The following is a 19,730-nucleotide window of genomic DNA, read 5'->3' as shown; positions in this document are numbered from 1 at the left end:
AATTTACGATTGAGCATTTTAGTTTTGAACTTTAAAATGTGCAAAGGGAAACTATAATCTGTCAAAATTATCTTAAGATACATGAGAGAAACAAAGAAGGTCCCTTGTAAAGAGAATGGGCTCTGCCTCGTGAAGCTGACATTCCCAGCTGAAAAGCCAGACAGGCAGGGAGGGCAAGCGCCAGGTGGCATTTTGTGTTCTTTCAGGAAATACATCCTGTCCTTTCTCCTCCCACCTGGAGGCACCCACCAAGCTAAGAAAAAAGAAAAGAAAAAAGAAAAAAAAAAACCAAAACTCAAGGTAGACTATTTCCCTTCTTTAAAAAAAAAATAATGTTTATTCATTTTGAGAGAGAGAGAGAGAGAGAGAGAGAGAGAGAGAGAACGAGTGGGGGAGGGGCAGACAGAGGGGGAGACACAGAATCTGAAGCAGGCGCCAATCTCCGAGCGGTCAGCACAGAGCCCGATGCGGGGCTCGAACTCACAAACTGTGAGACCATGACCCGATCTGAACTCGGATGCTTAACCGACTGAGCCACCCAGGCGCCCCGAGACTATTTCCCTTCTAATCTAAATGGAGTTTAATGTATTAAATGGCAAGAAAATACAAATGGATCCCATAGGTTCCTCTATGTCAAGGGCTTCCAGTATTTCCAAGTGACTAGACTAACCTTGTGCTTCTCCTATGTCCAACCACATGCCATTAGCCAACAAAATACAATGCCTAGCAGCAACATACTAACATTTTATCTAAATGAAATCAGGTGATAAATGTCCATCAACTGACGAATGGATAAAGAAGATGTGGTTTATATATACAATGGAATACTACCTGGCAATGAGAAGGAATGAAATCTGGCCATTTGCAACAATGTGGATGGAACTGGAAGGTTTTATGCTGAGTGAAATAAGTCAGTCAGAGAAGGACAGATATCATATGTTTTCACTCACATGTGGATCTTGAGAGACTTAACAGAAGACCATGGGGGAAGGAGAAAAAAAACAATTACAAACAGAGAGGGAGAGAGGCAAACCACAAGAAACTCTTAAATACAGAGTACAAACTGAGGGTGGACGGAAGGGGGCGTGGGGGAGAGGGAAAATGGGTGACAGGCGCTGGGTGTTGTATGTAAGCCAATTTGACAATAAATTATATTTAAAAAAATAAGTGAAATCAAGTAAAAAGTACATCACAGAGAGATTTGAATGAGAAAGAAAAACACATAAAGCATTCAAAAGGGAACCATGGAAGAAAGAGACTACGATCCTGCTATGACAGTATAAAGATCTGGGAACTGATTGGATGTGTATGTTACCTAGAGATGTGTGTGTGTGTGTGTGTGTGTGTGTGTGTGTGTGTGTGTGTTGGGAGCAATTTTTCCCTGTGCTGCTACCTATTTGCAGTGGACTGAATGGCCGAGTCCCCCAGAATTCAAATGATGAAGCCTTAATCCCCAGTGTGCTTTTATTTGGAGATAGGGCATTTGGGAGTTAATTAAGTCAGGTAGATGGAGCCCTCACCATTGGATTAGTGCCCTTATAAGAAGACAAACACGAGGGATGGTCTGTCCCTCTCTTTCTCCATCTCTCCCCCTCTGTCTCTCCCACGTGAGGATACAGCAAGAAGGCAACTAACCATTTGCAAGCCCAGAAGAGAGCGCTCACCGGAACCCAGCCATGTTGTCACGCCGATCTTGAACTTCGAGCCTCCAGAACCATGAGAAATACGTGATTATTGTTGCAGGCCCCCAGCCTGTGATGCTTTGTTACAGCAGCTGGGACCAGCTAAGACCTTGACCTCTGCAGTGAAGCATGCCCCAAGTCTGCCTGACTTGTTCTTCCCTACCACACGCTTTTCTCTATCTCTCAGGGACAGAAAGCCAAGAGCTAATTCAGAGTGTGTTTCTGCACCAAAGCCATTGCTAAGAACACCTAATGCCTGAGAAGAGAACAGGGAGAAATGAAGATAAGAGAAAAAATCTTAAAGGAAAAGGATGCAAAGAAAAAAAGACGAAACCTGGGGAAAAGTGGGAAAAATCAAAACTAAAAGCATGAGAGCATATTATCCAGTCTCATTGGAAAGGAATTCTATCCTTAGTTGGATACAAAGCAAATTAATTTTACCCTTCTTGGCATTATTTTAATGCAGTCATTCAATGCTCCCTAAATATCACATTGGAAAGCGACCTATTGAGTTTTCTGAAGAAACAGCCGGGATGGAGTTTTTGGACGATGTCTGATTGCATTCGCTAATTGGAAGGGTTGTGAACTAACTTTCAGTGGAGAACTAATTTTGAGTAGAGTTAGCTCTTTCTAGTGCTCTTGTAAAGATAAAGGGAGAGAGTAAAACCCTATTCTTAGGTTTCACCCCAGAGGAAGATTTACAGTGAAGTTAATGACACTTAAGCTTCTAGGTCTTCAGCTACATGGACTCTATCCAAGGCCCTGAGAGGCCACATCTGTTTTTGTAAATTTTCAGAAGTAAGATATTCGAGCCACAATCAGTTAAGACTGCCGTCTCTTTACATTCTCACTTTCCTGTCCACGCATTTCCATACATTCCATAATTACGGGGTTTGCGGTCATTTCCGTGTGTACGCAGTGATGACTGGCCGGGCTGGTGTAGAAATGGCATCCAGGCCAACTTCTGTGGCCACCTGTGCTTTCTGACCATTGTCGCTACACAAAGGTGTGGGGCCAGAGGGCATACTGAAATGGGAACATGTCCTTGGTCCCGGTGTTGGGAGTACATAGGCAGTTGGGAGAGAAGGAAGCTTGCGACTTAAGAAGCCAGAAGCCAGTCTGAAGAATATTCCTCCAGTCGTCAGTGGTGTAAACCTTCAGATGTGTCACCAATGATGTGCTTTTCATAGATCAAGACAGACCTTCTTCCCTGACAGGAGTTTAATGCAGCATGTGCAGTTATAACACGTCGCACATTATCTTTTCCATTGTGATGGGAATTGTGAGAAATAGAATGTTAGAATTATCAGAGTGCCTATGTTTGTAGAGCACACACTGGGAGCAGTGGTACAAACAGTGAGCGCAACTGCGTTTGAAGCCACAATTGTGTTCATCTAACCCAAAAGGAGTAAAACAACAAATTTCAATCGACTATGCTAAAGGAGCGACTCGGCTATCTTTGTAGTCTCTCTGTAGAAAATATTACAAAAATGTTTTAACGTGAAAAGGCAATCAAAAAGTACGCAGTCAAAAAATGTAGGAAGACAACATCGCAATAGGTCAGGCGGTCAATTAGTAAAAATATTATGTTATTTTCTTGGTTTTGTGATGTTCGCAGTATGGGTCAAAAAAATTTTTTTGAGAGAAAGAGAGGGTGCAAGTGAGGGAGGGGCACAGAGAGAGAGAGAGAGAGCCAAAGAGAGAGAAGCAGGGTTCACCGGAAGCGGGTCTCCAGCTCACCTGATATAGGATTCGAACTGGCGAACCATGAGTTCATGGCTTAACGACAGAGCCACGCAGGCGCCCCTTTAAATTGTTTCAAGTTCTTTTTGGGAATCTCTTTTCTCTTCCTAAATTCTTGTTTCTGCCTACGTCCTTAAATTGCAGAATCTTCAGGCTTCACGAAACCCCATTTGCTCTGCTCCTGAATCCATGCCTCATGGATAGAGGTAAGTGAATGTGCCTCCTCTTGTCTCTGTTCCAAATGACATCATAAGCTTCGCCTCCTGCGCTTGAGGAGCGATCGTACAATCGCCCTAAGAATAGGTAGGAGTTATTAACATGCATTTCTTTTTCTTCAACAGAGTGAAACAAGGGCTTACTCTCTGGATTTCCAGATGCACTTAAAATGAAATAATAATGTTGGGCCAGTCTTGCCCTGCTTTAAATTAATCACTCCAAGAAGAGACATTAAAGCTTTCAGACCACCAGTGTGCATAAATGCTTTAGTGCCCCAGACCATACACCCTCTCTTGATTATTCAGGACACAAGGAAAGTTAAGCACAGTAAATGAGGCTGTTTTATGATCCATTTAAATAATCTGAAAAGGAAATTAATACTTTTATTACTTTTTATAAGTGAAAAACTTCCTTAAAAATCTGTAAGAGCTCTTTATGTTAGAGTGGTTAGGACTACTCAAACCAAAACATGGATCCAGAGAAATAATGGAAGGTTAGGGAGAGGATGCATGGCCACACAAATCAAAACGGAATAAACAAGAGAGGCTGGAAAGTAATTTGGAGCTAAAAAAAAAAATCACCTCAAACAGAGCCAAGAAAAGTCACTCGATTAGAAATCAGGTTGTAATTTAAACATAAAATATTTCTTAGTCTTTTTGAATAATATGAATTTTTTCTAGGGCTATGGCACTTTGGAAGGGGATTCTGGAGAAAATGTGGAACTAGTTTGTGACTCTCCGCCCACATTCGTCCCTTCAATACTTCTTTATGTGAGAAACATCCTATTAGTCACTTTGCAAACACTCATCCCAAACTTTAAGTGCCCACAACAGTCCAGTAGAGAAAGTAAAAATGTCCTAACGGGATAGAAAAGTTTACTTCTCTGACGTCATCTTTTACCTACGTCTGCCTCAGTCAGTTCCAGCCATCTTGGCTGTTGCTCTGTTTTTGAAATACGCCTCGCACACTCCAGTCTGAAAGCCTTTGAATTAACTCTTCCTTCTGCCTAGATTCTACTCTCTGCTAGAGTCTACAGGGCTCCCTCCTTTACTGTATTTAGATATCTGTTCAAATGTCACCTTCTCTGAGAGCCCCTACCCCGTAATTCTTTGTCGCGTTAGCTTGCTTTATTTTTCTTCTGAGCGTGTCACAGATTTTCAGTTCTCTAAAAGTCCTTAAGACCTAATAAGCATTGGGAGATGGAACTTAATCGTTACATAGCTGAAAAGGAACACGGAAAGTAACTTTGCTCTACAAATGTGTCACACAAATGCCAGCTTCTAATCTGAAGCTCCAGCTAGATTTTAGCTGGTTACACCTTGTCAAACTCTTCTGTTAGCTGGACATTATCTCAATAATTTATTTCCTTTTATAGAGGCATTTAGACCACTCACGTTCCCGATAGGCATCAGCTGATGGGACTCAAGCTAAGAAAACTCTAGGAATGTTAAGTGAGGGACGATTTCCATGGTGTATTGATTTCCTAGGGCCACTGCACAACAAATTAGCAGGGCTTAAACAGAAGAAATGTATTGCCTCGCAGTTCCAGAGGCCAAAAGTCTAGGATCAAGATGACAGTGGGGTTGCTTCTTTTTGAGGCCTGTGAAGGAGAATCTGTTCCTGCCTTCTCTCTTAGCTTCTGGTGGTTTCCTGGCAATCGTTGACATCCCTTGACTTGTAGATGCTTTGTCCCCAATCTCTACCTTCACTTTTACATGGCATCTCCGTGTGTGTGTGTGTGTGTGTGTGTGTGTGTGTCCAAATTCCCCCTTTTTCCTTTTGGTTTTAAGTTATTTATTTTTATTTTGAGAGAGAGAGAGAGAGCATGCACAGGGGAGGGGCAAAGAGAGGGAGAGAGAGAATCCCAAGCAGGCTCTGCTCTGTCAACGCAGAACCCGGCTCTGGGCTTGCACACACCAGTGGAACCACGAGATCATGACTTGAACCAAAGCCAAGAGTCGGCCATTTAAATGACTGAGCCACCCAGACGCTCCTCTCCTTTTTTTTCTAAAAACACAGTCATGTTGGATTAGGGCTCCCCCTAACAACTTTATGGTAACTTGATCATCTATAAACGTCATGTTTTCAAATAAGGTCATGGTTGGAAGCACTGAAGGCGGAGACTGAATCCTCTTTGGGAGAGGACAGGATTCAACTCACAACACACAGTATAGATGGGATGTGGGAGAATTGCAGCGTGCAATGTAGTTAAGACAGGACCGTTTCTGCCTCTGGGCCTCAAAGGGTAAAGGAAGGACACAGATACTAGAAGAGGGAGGAGAAAGTTGTGTATAGAAGCTGCCTCAGGAAAAGCAGTGAACTTTGGTTGAGCAACAGAGCCCACTTTGGATGATCCATGAGAGAGGGAGCCGAGGGATTGATGTCCTGACTTCATTCTCCTCCCTCTTTCCAATCTTCTACCAGGGCTCCTGCTGGGCCAACCCAACCAGAAGCCAGAGAGCAGGGAATCCTTTTGAAATAATCAACATAAATCGATGCTTAGAAACATTTCTGGGGCACCCGGGTGGCTCAGTTGGTTGAGCGACTCTTGATTTCAGCTCAGATCATGATCTCACAGTTCATGGGATCAAGCCCTGAGTTGGGCTCTGCACTGACACCATGGAGCCTGCTTGGGGTTCTCTCTTCCTCTCTGTCTGTCCCTCTCCTGCTCATGCTTTTTTATTCTCTTTCTCTCTCTCAAAATAAATAAATAACCCCCCCCCCAAAAAAAAGAAAAGAAACACTTCTGTTAGTGTAATCTGATTATTTTTAATTTGGTCTTTTGCATTTTTAAGAGAAACGCATTTGCAGGATTAGTTTACATCAGCTTAGAAGATTCCTGTCTTATTTTTCTTTTATAGTGGAGAGAAGATGCAGAGCTTAAGAGGAATGGGTCGACGGATGAAGACGTTTCTTTCCTCACTTGCACTGGCTTGATCAGACCATCTGCCAACAGGATCTTGCCTGGAGTCTCGGCTCTACCATTTACTAAATGGTTGGAAACGGTGTGTTTGCCAGGCATGTTTGCTGTTGTGTAAAATGAGGAGGACTGGAGCTGAAGTCAGGAAGTCAGTGATGTTATATGTGATGTGACTTCCCCCATAACCGCAAAGGTCTTCAGTAAAACTGCTAAACTAATAACAGATTTAGGAAAAGCAGGCTTTATGTTTGGATAACACAGGATGAATGCAAAACAAGGAAGAGAAAACTAAGAAGAAGGAAACCATCAGCAATTGACAGAAATTACAGGCATAGTTCCAAACCTGCACAGGCATCAAGTTGGAATCTTAAGCCAAGTTGTTCTAAGTCTGCAAGGGAGAGTAGAACCTCAGCTGACGGTCCGAATACCCCTAAACTTCTCCAAGGATTTTTATGCTTTAACATTTTTCATTCCACTTCTTTTAATAATCCCTCTAGTCCAGAACTTCACGTCTAAATTTAAGGTCTTATTTCTGTAATTTCAGCTGAGTCTCATAGTTGTAGCAATAACCATAATAGCTGCCAGGTACCAGCAATGGGGTCAGGCTGTCTGGATTTGAGGTCTCGGCTATGCGACTTACAAGCTCAAGCAAATTACTCACACTCTTAAAACTATACAGTCTTTTCATCCATAAAATGGGACTATGATGTCTGCAGCTATCATAAGGCAGTGGTGACTCTCAAATACATTAACATATACAAAAAACCTAACAGAGTACGTGGCACTGAGGAAGTCCTCAATAATGTTTGTTATATCATTTCCATATGTTGAGCGCTGTTTAAATAAATCATCATATTTAATGCTCATAAATAATAACCCTCAGAATTAGCTGTTTTAATCTTCAGTCTACAGATAAAGAAAGTAAAAGTCAGAAAGCCTAAATAATAATTAAAAAATAGCTATTTTATCCATATCCTGCTACATTTATTTATTCCTGTGTCAATGTGATCACAGAGAAATAGATGTTTGAATGAATCAATGAATGAATACATTTCCTCCTCTGACCTTTTGTGGACCCAGAGAAGGGAAAGAAATAATTTGTCTCTTAATTCTGCCATTTTTTTTACTGCTCACTCACACTCTAAAACCAAGGATTTAAGTGCCAATTTCATTAATGTTCTATTTTCTTTTTCTTCCAGAGAAGCAATAAAAATATTTATATGAAAGAGATGTAAACCATATTGCTTCCCAAGCTCCGACACCTTGACGTTTTTCTTTCTTGATTCTTCTACAAGCTGCCTTTGGAACATAATCTATGCCAATTGAAACTATCAAAATAAATTAAAAGTATAATTTTGCAATTTCTGAAGCAAACATTCTATAAAAACTCTAATGAATAACATGTACTTTTCCTTTTTCTCGCTAATATAAATTTATTCTCCCAAAAAAGTAATCTAATCTTCTTGGTACAATTTTTCCTACAGAAATCCATACTCTTTATGGCTCACGATTTCCTTACTCTTTTCCAATCTCTCTTCGCAGAATGTAAATTGTGAGTCTTTGAAACTGACATTAAATGATCTAAATGGTCTTGACTACCAGCACTTTCTTTCTCTATTTTGGAGCTGGATATGTAACTGAGGTTAGTATTAAGTCCTACCGAATAGAGACAGTCCTTCTTCTAGATATAGAATGCTCTACTGAGGGGCGCCTGGGTGGCTCAGTTGGTTGAGCGTCCAACTTCGGCTCAGGTTGTGATCTCACAGTTCGTGAGTTCCAGCCCTGCGTCAGGCTCTGTGTTGACAGCTCAGCTTCCTCTCTCTCTGCCCCTCCCCTGCTCTCTCAAAAATTAAGCATTAAAAAATTCCTTAGAAAAGAATGCTCTGCTGAGACAGTCATTGGAACATAATGACCATCAAATGTCTACAGTTTCCATTTGTCACCTACTGCTGATTCTAATCTTCCGCTGGTTTTGCAAATAATTCTTTACTACTAAGCAGTTCAATTTCTTCCTTTCATTTGATTTAAGGATGTAATGAGAAGTACGCCTGTGGAGGCACGTACATCAGTCCCCAAACTACACTCTGCCGGCTCCTAGACTACTCTGTCCCATATTAGTAGGAGTCAACATGTACAATATGGACCCGAGGGCATGGGAACTAAAAGGGCAAAGTATAGATCTGACACCTGTCTACTATTGTGTAGCATTTAGTAAAAGACGGACTTCTTCAAAATTCAGTGGATTCAGTCTTCTGTGATAGTGCAGTGTCCTCTTCTCTAGACATCATAGGCAAGTAAAGAACTGTAACTTTGTTATGTAAAAGTGACTGACCATCGATGGCTCCCAGAGAAGGGCTCTTGGTTCAGCCTCTTAGCCTACTTGTGACATTGAACACTGGCGGTGCCTTGCTCTTTGATTTGCCTGTCAGCGTGCTCTCAGTTTGCTACCTCTCTTCCAGCGAGCTATCCATCCTCACGAGTATTCCCTAACTTTTGAACCTTCATTCCCACACTCAACAAACAGACACAGAAGGGGAGATAGAGAGATGAACAGCACCGTCTTTGTCCTCAAGAGGCTTTTAGCTCCTATGCAGAGATGAACAAGACATTAGATAGTGAACTAATATGTTATCAGTGACTCTGAGTTCCCTGAAGTATGGAATTATTTAACTTTCCCTCAAAGTCTCTGGGGGAGAAAAGGCTGTTGTGTATCTGTGGTTACAATATCGCCGAGCAGGAATTGTCTTTCCCTCTGTCGCCGACTGGGCTGCTTTCACAAAATCAGGGGATTTCAGAGCCAACTCTCCTTTCACAGATAAGTGACTTGAACCGAGAGAGGGAAAGCAAGTGGCCCGTGGCCGCGAGGTTTATAGGGGGAGAAGCTGGGCCAGAACCAGACCTCCCCGTGCCCGCTGCTCCTGCTGTCGAGCCTCGTAGCAGCTCTTTTGGGGCTGAATTTTCCCTGTGAATCCGTAAATAACCCCATCCTCGGTGACATAACGGGTTGGTATTTCCCTCCAGTTCCACAGCAAGGCCTGCGGATCTGAACAGGGGCAAAAATTCACACCTCTCTGGATGGAGCAAACAAATTCCTCAGATTCCATGTCAGTTTGTGCAAGATTCGCTGTGAAAGCCAGCGACCTCTGGCCTGCAGGCTGGAGAAGTGGTTCTAAGTCCATTAAAATTCATGCTTAGAGCCTGATAGATCATATGGGAGCTGCTATAACAGAAATCATTCCTGAGGTCACACGGTGCGTTAACCCCCGTGCTCCCCGACACAGTGATGACGGCTCAGATAAACAATCCTGGATTTAATGAATCCTCAGATAGACAAGTTTATCCGGGAAAAGGGTGAGTGGTCTCCCCCAAGGCTGCCTGATGCCGGATACAGTACAGAAGATCAAACAGTGACAGAAACCTGATGATATTTGCTTTCCCAGTGGTAAAGATGACACACAGATATCCTGTGACCAAGTAGGAAAAGGGGAGAAGTAAACAAGGAAGGGAGGGGAGGGAAGTGGGGAAGGGGAGGATACAGGAGGGAAGGGAGGACAGGGAAGGCAAGGAAAGAAAAGGGAGAGAAGGGGAAGGGAGGGTCCTGGAGGGGAGGGAGGAAAAGAGGAGGGAAGGAAGGAAGGAAGGAAGGAAGGAAGGAAGGAAGGAAGGAAAAGAAAGAAAGAGAGAAAGAAAAAGAGAGAAAGGGAAGGAAGAAAGAAAGGAAGAAAGAACAAGAAGGAAGAAAGGAGGGAGAAAATGGCAAGAAGGAACATTGTGTCACCAAACTGACGCCTGTCAGATAAAAGAGACTGGAGCCATAATTCTTCCCAGCGTTTCTAATGGGATTTTAATACAGCATTTGGCCATCATATTTTTTTCATTCCTTCAATGACATACATGCCTGAAGTGTAGCCACGGAGCCTCTGAACTCTGTATATTTCTGTAATACACAAAGAAAACAGCCGTCACATCCATTTTAAGGAACTTTTAAATACATTACAGTGAGGTCCATAGGCCCCGGATCCGAAGGGAACTGCACAAAGCCTGTCTGTACATCATCTGTGACGGGCCTGAATTCCAGCCAAGGCAGGGTTTTTTTCTAAACAATAAAATAAAATACTGTGTTTTTTTAAAGGAACATTATATTTTTAAACTGGAAATCATTGTATTTTGTATCTTATGTGGCATCTGAAAGTGATTTAGTTGAACAATGTGGTTTCTGATTGGTATTTGAATTGGTTCCAGAACATTTTTCATAATAACCATCTTAAAGATCCCAATTATCTGATCCTCTTTCCCCCTTTCACATGGTTTCGTAGGAGGTTTCCAGAGAAAAAGAGAAACCTGCAAGGGCAGGCAAGCCAACTCACATCTAGCTAACCCGTGTTTGCCTGCTAGGCTCGAAGGAAAGGGATTGCTAGTTATTCTGAGTTGTCCAGGATGCATTTATGACTCAATAAAGGAGGCCTTGGCATTACCAGAATAATTACTTACTCAAACAAGCCTATAAAACCAAAGGGTTGCCCCAACTAAAAGGTAAGCAGAGAACTTTTTCCTTTTAGTGCTAACATGTAAACCTAGTAAACTGTATTTAGATTTCTATAAAATCAGGTCTGGATGCAAAATGGCTGCTTGATTTACCAGGTGGGCAGCTGAGTCAATTCCCCAGGGTTCCATAGGGGCTGAGAGAAGGCAGTCCTATTAAATATGAAAGAACGCTCATTCATAAATGGACCCAGCCTCATTTGCGGCTTGCAGAAATTGTGGTGTGGAGGTTAAGAAAGCAGGTCCTGGAGTCAGCTGCCTCTGAGGCTGCCTCCACCACTATTACCCGGTATCACCCGGGAGCAGTGATCCATATTCTTTGTGTCTCAGCTGTATGGTAGAGATCACGTGATGCCTGTTTTACGGGATCGTTGGAAGAAATGAATACAACGCCTCATGTGACGGGCTTAGAACGACACCTTGTCTAGAGTGGGGCACACAATAAATGGTAGCTCATATGATTAGATGTAACAGAATCGTATGGCAATAAACAGAAGCTTTTATTATTACATACATTAATGACAAGAATAAGTAGTTCTTGACCACTGTCAACACATAGTGCCCGTCGCCACGCTAAGCATTTCAAATATGGTGCTTCACATAGTCGTCTCCAGGTAAAGTTCTTATTTTAGGTGAAGTTTCTGTTAAGCAACAGAACTGAAAATAGAGCTATACAACTATAGGACAGAGTACATACAACTATAAATAGTAAATACAACTATAGGATACTCAGCTAAATTTGATTTCAGATAAACAGGAAGTAATTTTTTAGAATGAGTGTGTCCCAAATACCGCAGGAGACATGCGCGTAGGTGTGGCCACCCTAACTAGAAATCAGGCCCCCAGATCGATTTTATCAAGCTCGTATCTTTTTGTTTCCCGTCACACAAAAGGCTCTATCTAGAATGTCACTTATGCCTTGTATATTTTATTCTCTAGCATTTTCCCCCAACCAGAGGGTTCTTAGATTAAAAAAACAATCCAGGAATTGCGTGTGCTTACCGACTACGAGGAAAAGTGAAATGTTCAAGACGAAGAAGCTGAGGCAGGTACAGAGTATAAAGCTGGTGCGTCAAGCCCCGTGTCCTCGAGACGATGATCTCAAAGCACATCCGCGGTTACTGAAAGCACTTAAAAACAAAAGTGGCAAAATAACATTTTATATTGAGAAAAAATATGTTTTGCATCATAATTTGCAACTACATACTACACCTAACATGGCTTTTTTTTTTTCCTTTAATGGTATGGATTCATAATCTGATTCACTCATTCAATAAAAATTATGGTCTTTATGTCAAGTTACCGTGCAGATGCTGAAGGAAAAAAAAAAAACAGACACTGTCCCGGGCTTCACGAAATATACACTTTAGTGAAGAGACGTTAAGTAACTAAGTAAGCACAAAAACAAATGCAGACTTGCAGTCATCACAAGATCTATGAAAGACGAGTACATGGAGAGATGAGCCTAGAAGAGGGGCGCTGGAGTCCAGAAAAGTTTTCCATGAAGTAGGAAGATGCCCTGATTACCTGAGCTAAGATCTGAAGAATGAACAAGATTTGACCAAACAGGGTCAATGGAACGATTAATAGCATATTCGAAGTGCCACAGAAGAAGGGAGCATGGCAAATATGAGGAAATGACAGAATATCTCTTCAGCTGGCGTGGAAACGTGGGGCGTGGGCAATATTGGGGGTAGATGGGGCAGGAAATGTAACGTACTGGTTACAGGAGACCAGTCCACGGCAACAACTGGACCTAACCCCACCATGACTCAAGACAGTGTTTATTTCTCTCTCCTATAACATTCCAAGGCAATTCCAGGTTAAAGGTTGTGATGAGGGATCTTGGGGAATCCACCGGCAGAGACTCTGACATCTTTCAAAGTCAACATGAGTATCGCCATCCCAGCCACCCGGTTAGGGTCATGAAGATGCCTCCCAGAGGTTCTTGGAGCCTGGGCCCGAAAAGCACAATTATCACCTTTGCTCACATTCCGTTAGCGAAACTCGGTCACGTGCTCACGCCTAACAGTAAGGGAGTAAGGGATGCTGGGATATATAAATCATCTACGTCGCAGGAGGAAGGGGAATGGGTATTATTAACGGCCTGCGGTGTCTGTCAGAAGCAGGTAGAGCCAGATGATGTGGAATTTTAGTTTTGTCTCAAGGCCGATGCAAATCCATAGAGGGGATTTAAGCAAAAAGGAGCGCGGTGATCAGATATGTATTTCCAAGAGACAACTCTGGCGACAAAGTGGAGAACAGATCGGAAGGCTGTCAGAACGGCTGTAGGGAGATCATATCTTTGAGGAGGGTGTTCTAGGCCAGAAATCACGGTAGCATGGAATGGAGTCGTTGGTGGTGCTAGAAACAGGGAGCAGGAGACAGACGCGACAGCACCAGGCGACAAAGCAGTGGCTAGGGAACAACAGGCAAATAGGTAATAAGCCTATTGTCTTTGCTTAACGATTTTCTACTTCCTGTTATCCCCTGCCTCTCCTTTTGTACCACTAGGCTCCTTGATCAGCATCAGTAACAGCGGAGGTATAAGAATCATCAGAAGGAATTCCTCGAATTTGGACAGACCTATCAAAAGGGCTTTACGGAACCTCAGGACAGAGTCCCTAGGGTGCAAATTGGTTCAGCACAGCCTGGCCTTTTTTTGTTGTTGTTTTGTTTTAAATACCAGGCATGAAAAATGTTTTTAAACTGATAAGAACAGATACTATATTTGATCTTAGCCAAAAGGCCCAGAAGCGATTGAAAAATGTTTTTAAAAACAGACACCGAGAATGAGCATAGGACGGGAATCAGAAAACAGAGGACTCTTATCTCTGTTTGATTGTTTTCTGATACATAAAATGGGGACAATAGTACCTATACCTCCTACTCCTTATGCTCTGGATGTTGTGGGAGTCAAATGCCATGGAAATCGCATGTGCCGGGGCACACAGTGGTTCGTGTTAATGGGGTTCCCCGGTGTTTGAAGTTTCCGTAATTGCTCGCTCAGACTCTGGAAGGAGGCATTCATCAAAGTATTTGCACATAAAGGGTTGCATGTTCAAAAGCCTGTTCATTCTTTTCTGGTTTTTACTGCGACCTAATATAACAGTAAGTGAAAGTTATTTGCCTAGTATAACGGCCTACGCAAACACAAGACATACACGAGTGTCGTTCAGCGTGTGGTTTAATTGAAGACCTGGGAGCTCGTTGGTTGAATTTACTGGTGTGAAAGAGGGAGCTGCCCAGCTGGATCTTCCTCAGGACTCCTGAACCTTGGTTTCTCCCTTAGTCATCTAGTAAGCTAAAAAGAGGAATAGGCACACTTATTAACTTCAAAGCACGGTTCTAAGTAACGTGTGTGTGAATAAATATGCACACGTACGCATGCATAGGTACGCATGCATACGTATCGGTATAAATTCGCCTCTCGCCACAATCCTGTCTCGAAGATCCTGTCACCGTTTTACAGGTGAGGAAACTGAGGCACTTAGAATCTAAGAAACTTGCCCAGAGTCACAAAACTAGTAAATAGCTGAGCCAGAATTCAAACTTTGGCACCTCGACTCCAGGGTCCCTGCTCCTGAATCCCATGGTTCTGCATCTCTGTAACAGTCTAAATGCTGAGCGAAGGGCTATATTCTACCCCTATTAAGATTATCCTCATTCTAGTTATTGCATTGTTTTCTCGAGAGGTATTTTCACTGACAGTCATCTGACTAAATTACTCCAAGAATTACCACTTGGCCCCACAGCTATTTCAGGGAGGCTGCTAAGATAATCCCAGATGGGTGGGGGAACTGGAAAATTCCACAACGGACTACAGCCAGCTAAAGTCTTGCCCAGCAAGGAGCAGGTTGCCATCACAGAGTTGCTATGTCTGCATGACACATTCCAGGGCCTTCCTTTCCTAGTGTCCACTGCCTTGTGGGAGGGTTATAGAGAAGGCAGTACTTGAATTGAATCTTGGAAGTTCAGTAGATGCTCATCGACTTGACAAAGGAAAAGGGATTTCAACTAGAGCAAAGAAAGAGAGAAATCACCCAGAAGGGACGAGCAAAGGACTAGCAAGAACGGGGAGAGTAGAGGTCAAGTACAAGAGGAGGCTGCCAGAAACCAGGTCACGCAGGGCTTCATGGAATTAAGTAACCTTATTCTGTGTAGCTCCAGGAAGCCACTGCAGGGTTTGGAGCAGATGGGTGATAAGTTTAGAATATCAGAGAAAGTATTAGGTTTAGGGGAACGATCATGGTGTCAGCTTTGGACTTTCTGGGATCGAGAAAGTCAACGTGAGCGACATTCGGCGGCTGTGTTCTGTGGACAAATGGACACGAAGGGGACAGTTTAGAAGAGAGATACGGGCAGGAAACAGACTTGAGACATGACACCCTCCCCGCCCCCACCGCCCCCCAGTTCTCTGGCAATTGAAACCAGGAGAGTAAATGACATCTTGCCGGTGAATATATACAAAGAGGCAGAGGACAGAGACTGGGACCCTACGGTCCACATTTGAGGGCGGTGGACAGACGAAGAACAGGCGTGGGGAGAGGCAACGAGTCAGGGGAAATCACATGCGCAGGGCATAAGCCAAGGGAGGAGGGAGCATTACTGAAAAGGGCGTGGGCAAAAATGTCAGATGTCTCAGAGGGGGTCAAATGAGGTGAGGGCTGAGAAACCCTTCCTACGTCCATGGAGTGACAGGGCCAGCTCCTAACAGCAGGAGGTGGAAAGTGACTGCGAAGTTAGGAAATGAAAGGAGAGAACAGGTGGAGAGGCTTCTGAGGAAGGAGAGCAGAGACAGCAAGTTAACAGCCATCCTACGTTCTGCTTCTCGGTCGCCTGGTGTCTTCAAGAGCCTGGGAAGAGAGACACGGAGCGACACGGCCCTTGCCTCCCTGTCAGCCTCTTAGAACAGATCGGGGCTGCAGACACCTTCCCAGCTGCAGTTTCACGTGGGATTCCAGCCCTCAATTTTTAGGGTCATTTTCCAAATCCCTCAGCCGTGCAACATGAGACACTGGACGCTCCTTTGAGACCCAGTCGCCTAAAATATAATGAGAATGTGTGACCGTCTCCGAATGCGGGGCCTTTCGGTGTGCCAAAGGGCACGCTGCCTGAACGGAGTCTGTCTGTTGTCACAAAGCCCAGGTAATTTCACAGGCTTAAAGGACTTTTCGCTGAGCATTTTTATTTTCCTCTAGGGTTTATTAAGTAAGTTTCGTTCATAATGATCATGTCATCTCGGGGGTGTTATTTAAGACAAAAATATTCAAAGGAGCCCGGCCCTGTAGAGTGTCCCCACTCTCCTTTCACGGTGTTTAAAATGCCCCGGTTCGTTACTTTGACCCCTCCCCTTACTTGTGGCCTCATGTGGGACACGTTCAGTTAACCTCTCAGGATCTCAGTGGGTTCGTCTGTGTGAAAAGGGGACTGGACAAGATGCTCAACAAAACCATATCATTCTACACCAGGGGTCAGCAACCCTTTTCTGTAAAACACCAAATAATAAACATGTTTAGCTTTGCGGGCCACGTGGGCTCTGTGGCAACCCCTCAACTCTCCAGTCATAATATGAAAGCAGCCGCAGACACAATGTATACACAAATGAACATGGCTGCGTTCTGATAAAACTTTATTTACAAAAACAAACAGTGGGCCGGATTTGGTCTTCAGCCTGTAGTTTGCCAACTCTTGTTCTAAACTTTAAACGTAAGTCTTTGAAGAGGTGCCTGGGTGGCTCAGATGGTTAAGTAGCTAACTCCTGATCTCAGCTCAGGTCTTGATCTCTGAGTCACGGGTTCAGGCTCCATGTTGGGCACGAAGACTACGTAAAAGAAAAACCAAAATGAGTCTTCCAATTTACTAAGCTAGACCTCTTAGACTCACCTATTAAAATATTCAGGGGCACCTGAATATTCAGCCACGTGGGTGGCTCAGTCAGTTAAGCGTCCAGCTTTGGCTCAGGTCATGATCTCGCGGTTGGTGAGTTCGGGCCCGCGTCGGGCTCTGTGCTGACAGCTCGGAGCCTGGAGCCTGCTCTGGATTCTGTGTCTCCCTCTCTCTCTGCCCCTTCCCCATTCATGCTCTGTCTCTCTCTCTCTTTCTTAAAAATAAATAAACACTAAAAATATTCATATCCCAGGGACACGGGTAGCTCAGTTAAGGGTCTGACTCTTGATTTCAGCTCAGGTCATGATTTCATGGTTCATGAGGTCAAGCCCCATGCCAGGTTTCTCACTATCAACGCTTGGGATTCTCTTTCTCCCTCTTTCTCTACCCCTCCCCCCCACTTGCATTTTCTTCTCTCTCTCTCAAAATAAATAAATAAATTTTAAAAATATATTCATATCCCAGAAAAGGCAAATTATTCAGTTACTGTCAGCCATTATGTGACGGGAATCACAATATTTATCTCGCACACTGCAAATAAGAAAAAGCAGAGTCGTAGAAGGTTTAGCACTTCATTGGTAAACAATCTAGTCTGCCTCAAAGGGTAGGTGAGAAAAACTAATGATACTAATAATCCAGTCACACTTAAAATTCAGTTTGATCCTATAATTTAAATCGTCTATTTAAGAAGTATGTAACGTCTTTTGTTGTTGTTGTTAAAAACTCCCAATCTCAGACCACGTGGGTGGCTCAGCCAGTTGAGCGTCCAACTCTTGATTTTGACTCAGGTCATGATCCCAGGGCCATGGGATCAAGTCCCCTGCTGGGCTCCATTCTGAGTGTGGAGCCTGCTTGGGATTCTTTCTCTCTCCCTCTGCCCCTCTCCTCAGCTCGCTCCCTCTCTCTCTCTGTCTCTCTCAAAAAATAAAAATACATTAATTTAAAAAACCTTTTTTTAATCTCAAAGCTCTTTGAAAGCCTTCCTTCCCCCTGCTTAAAGGTAGTGATGCACAAATGAAGGAGGAGGTTGAAGAGGAGGGAGGTGACTGTGGGACCTCGAGGGCCATAGGGAAAAGCAGGGTCTTTGGAAGCATTGCCCCCTCCTTCCAGCTCTGGGATACCGTCCTTGTCAACAAGGTGCTGTGTACCTTGCTGGCATTCCACAGCTAAGGTCTGTGGTCAGGGTCATTTGCCATCTAGTTGGTCTCCGCTCAGCAGTAACCTTTGGCTGACGCTGCCTCACCTCCACGTCTGTCGGTGGCAGAGACCCCCTGAGGTCCCATTCATTAGGCCCTGGTTTGACATACGTGTGCCTTGCGATCCTCCCTGTGGAACCACTTCAACCCCTCCCCCAGGGCAGTGACACCCCCTCTGCCAGGTTCCATAGGGAGATTCTCAGCTCCTTCTGAAATCTGTCTATGCAACCATGGCTCATGAAAATGTCAACTGCAGACCCTTTCTCTGCCTGAGTTTTCTGCATGATCAGGTCGGTGTGACCGTGACCCAGCTTGGTTTAAGGGCAGCCACTAAGCTGGCCTCCGCCCGTGTCAACCTGTTTCTTGGAGTTCTCTTTGACTTACCTACGGGCAAACGAAGTGAGAAATGTCTGATGCCTTCACTGCTTTACTCTCTCCCCTACTCTCCTCCTCCAATCTCCGGAGCCAAAAAAAGAGGATTGGCTTCTTTTTTTTTTTTAACTACCCATCCATTATCCCCCAGCTGCCTGGGAGCTGCCTAGACCTCAAGGCAGAAGAGCTGTCTTATCAACCCTGGAGGAGTCCCAGAGCACAAGCCCGCCAGGCTGAGTTGTTCAAACGTTAAAGACAGCAGTGAGGGAGTTCGGGAAAACTTTCCTATTAATGCCTGCTTGGCTCTCCAGACCATTGTTCAAAACCTGTTTTGTGTCCTAGAAGCTGACTCTTTCCTATCTTTCTTCATTGAATTCTTTGTGCAACAAATCATAATCTTTCCCTAGGTTGAGGCATGGATGAATGCATTTGGAGCCCTAAAATGAAGATCTTACACTCTAAGAGGTCAAATAAGGAGTGTATATTTCCAAAGTATTATGTCATTGCAATCAATCTCTTAATTTATTCAATAGGTTTTTTGCCTTTTTTCATGAAGACAGCTGCATAAGGGGAAGCTTCTGAGGGAAATAATCTTAGGATGGGTTGGTATTAATGCAGAAGCACATTGAGAGGCAGCTGTCGGTACATCAGGAGAGGCATGCTGGGTGTCCAGGATTCAAAGCATGGCCATGAGGCAGAGGGAAGAGGAGGAAGGGTGTAGAAATGCATTTCATGAATGTGTCCAGGATTAACATAGCCCAATATTACCATGGGAGTAAAAGACCTGAAGTCTGCAATCTAGGAAGAAGGTCTGGAGAGAAGATTGGAGTAACAAGCTAGAGCGATGATTTTGCATTATCTGAGCCCTGGGACCTCAAGAGTCAGTACTTTTGGGAAAATGGTGCCAGGGGGTGTAGAACCTTGTTTAGAAACAGAGCAAATTTTTTGCTTGTCTATGTGCAGTTCCCTTGACTTTGGGACCAGACTCCAAATTCAGGAGGTGTTGATGGTGAAGGATCCGATAGAATGCCCCAGGGAGAAAAAAGGGAACAGCTCAAGGAAAGCATCCAAATATTTAGTAACTGAATAGATACTTTATATTAACAAATGGATGATTGCTTAGGGTCAGAAATGTATACCTACAATTTAAATGCCATCTTGCTACCTACA

The 19,730-nt window shown here is 43.7% G+C and overlaps 1 pseudogene; it reads right to left on the bottom strand.

Moving 5' to 3' along the window:
* Positions 1–13,738: 13,738 nt before the first annotated feature.
* LOC115505765 lies at positions 13,739–13,864 on the bottom strand (annotated as a pseudogene).
* Between the last annotated feature and the right edge of the window lie 5,866 nt (positions 13,865–19,730).

Source organism: Lynx canadensis, chromosome F1, assembly GCF_007474595.2.
Source record: "Lynx canadensis isolate LIC74 chromosome F1, mLynCan4.pri.v2, whole genome shotgun sequence".
Classification (NCBI taxonomy): domain Eukaryota; kingdom Metazoa; phylum Chordata; class Mammalia; order Carnivora; family Felidae; genus Lynx; species Lynx canadensis.
Note: the sequence above shows the minus strand (reverse complement) of the source record. Positions and strands in the feature narration are given on the sequence as shown.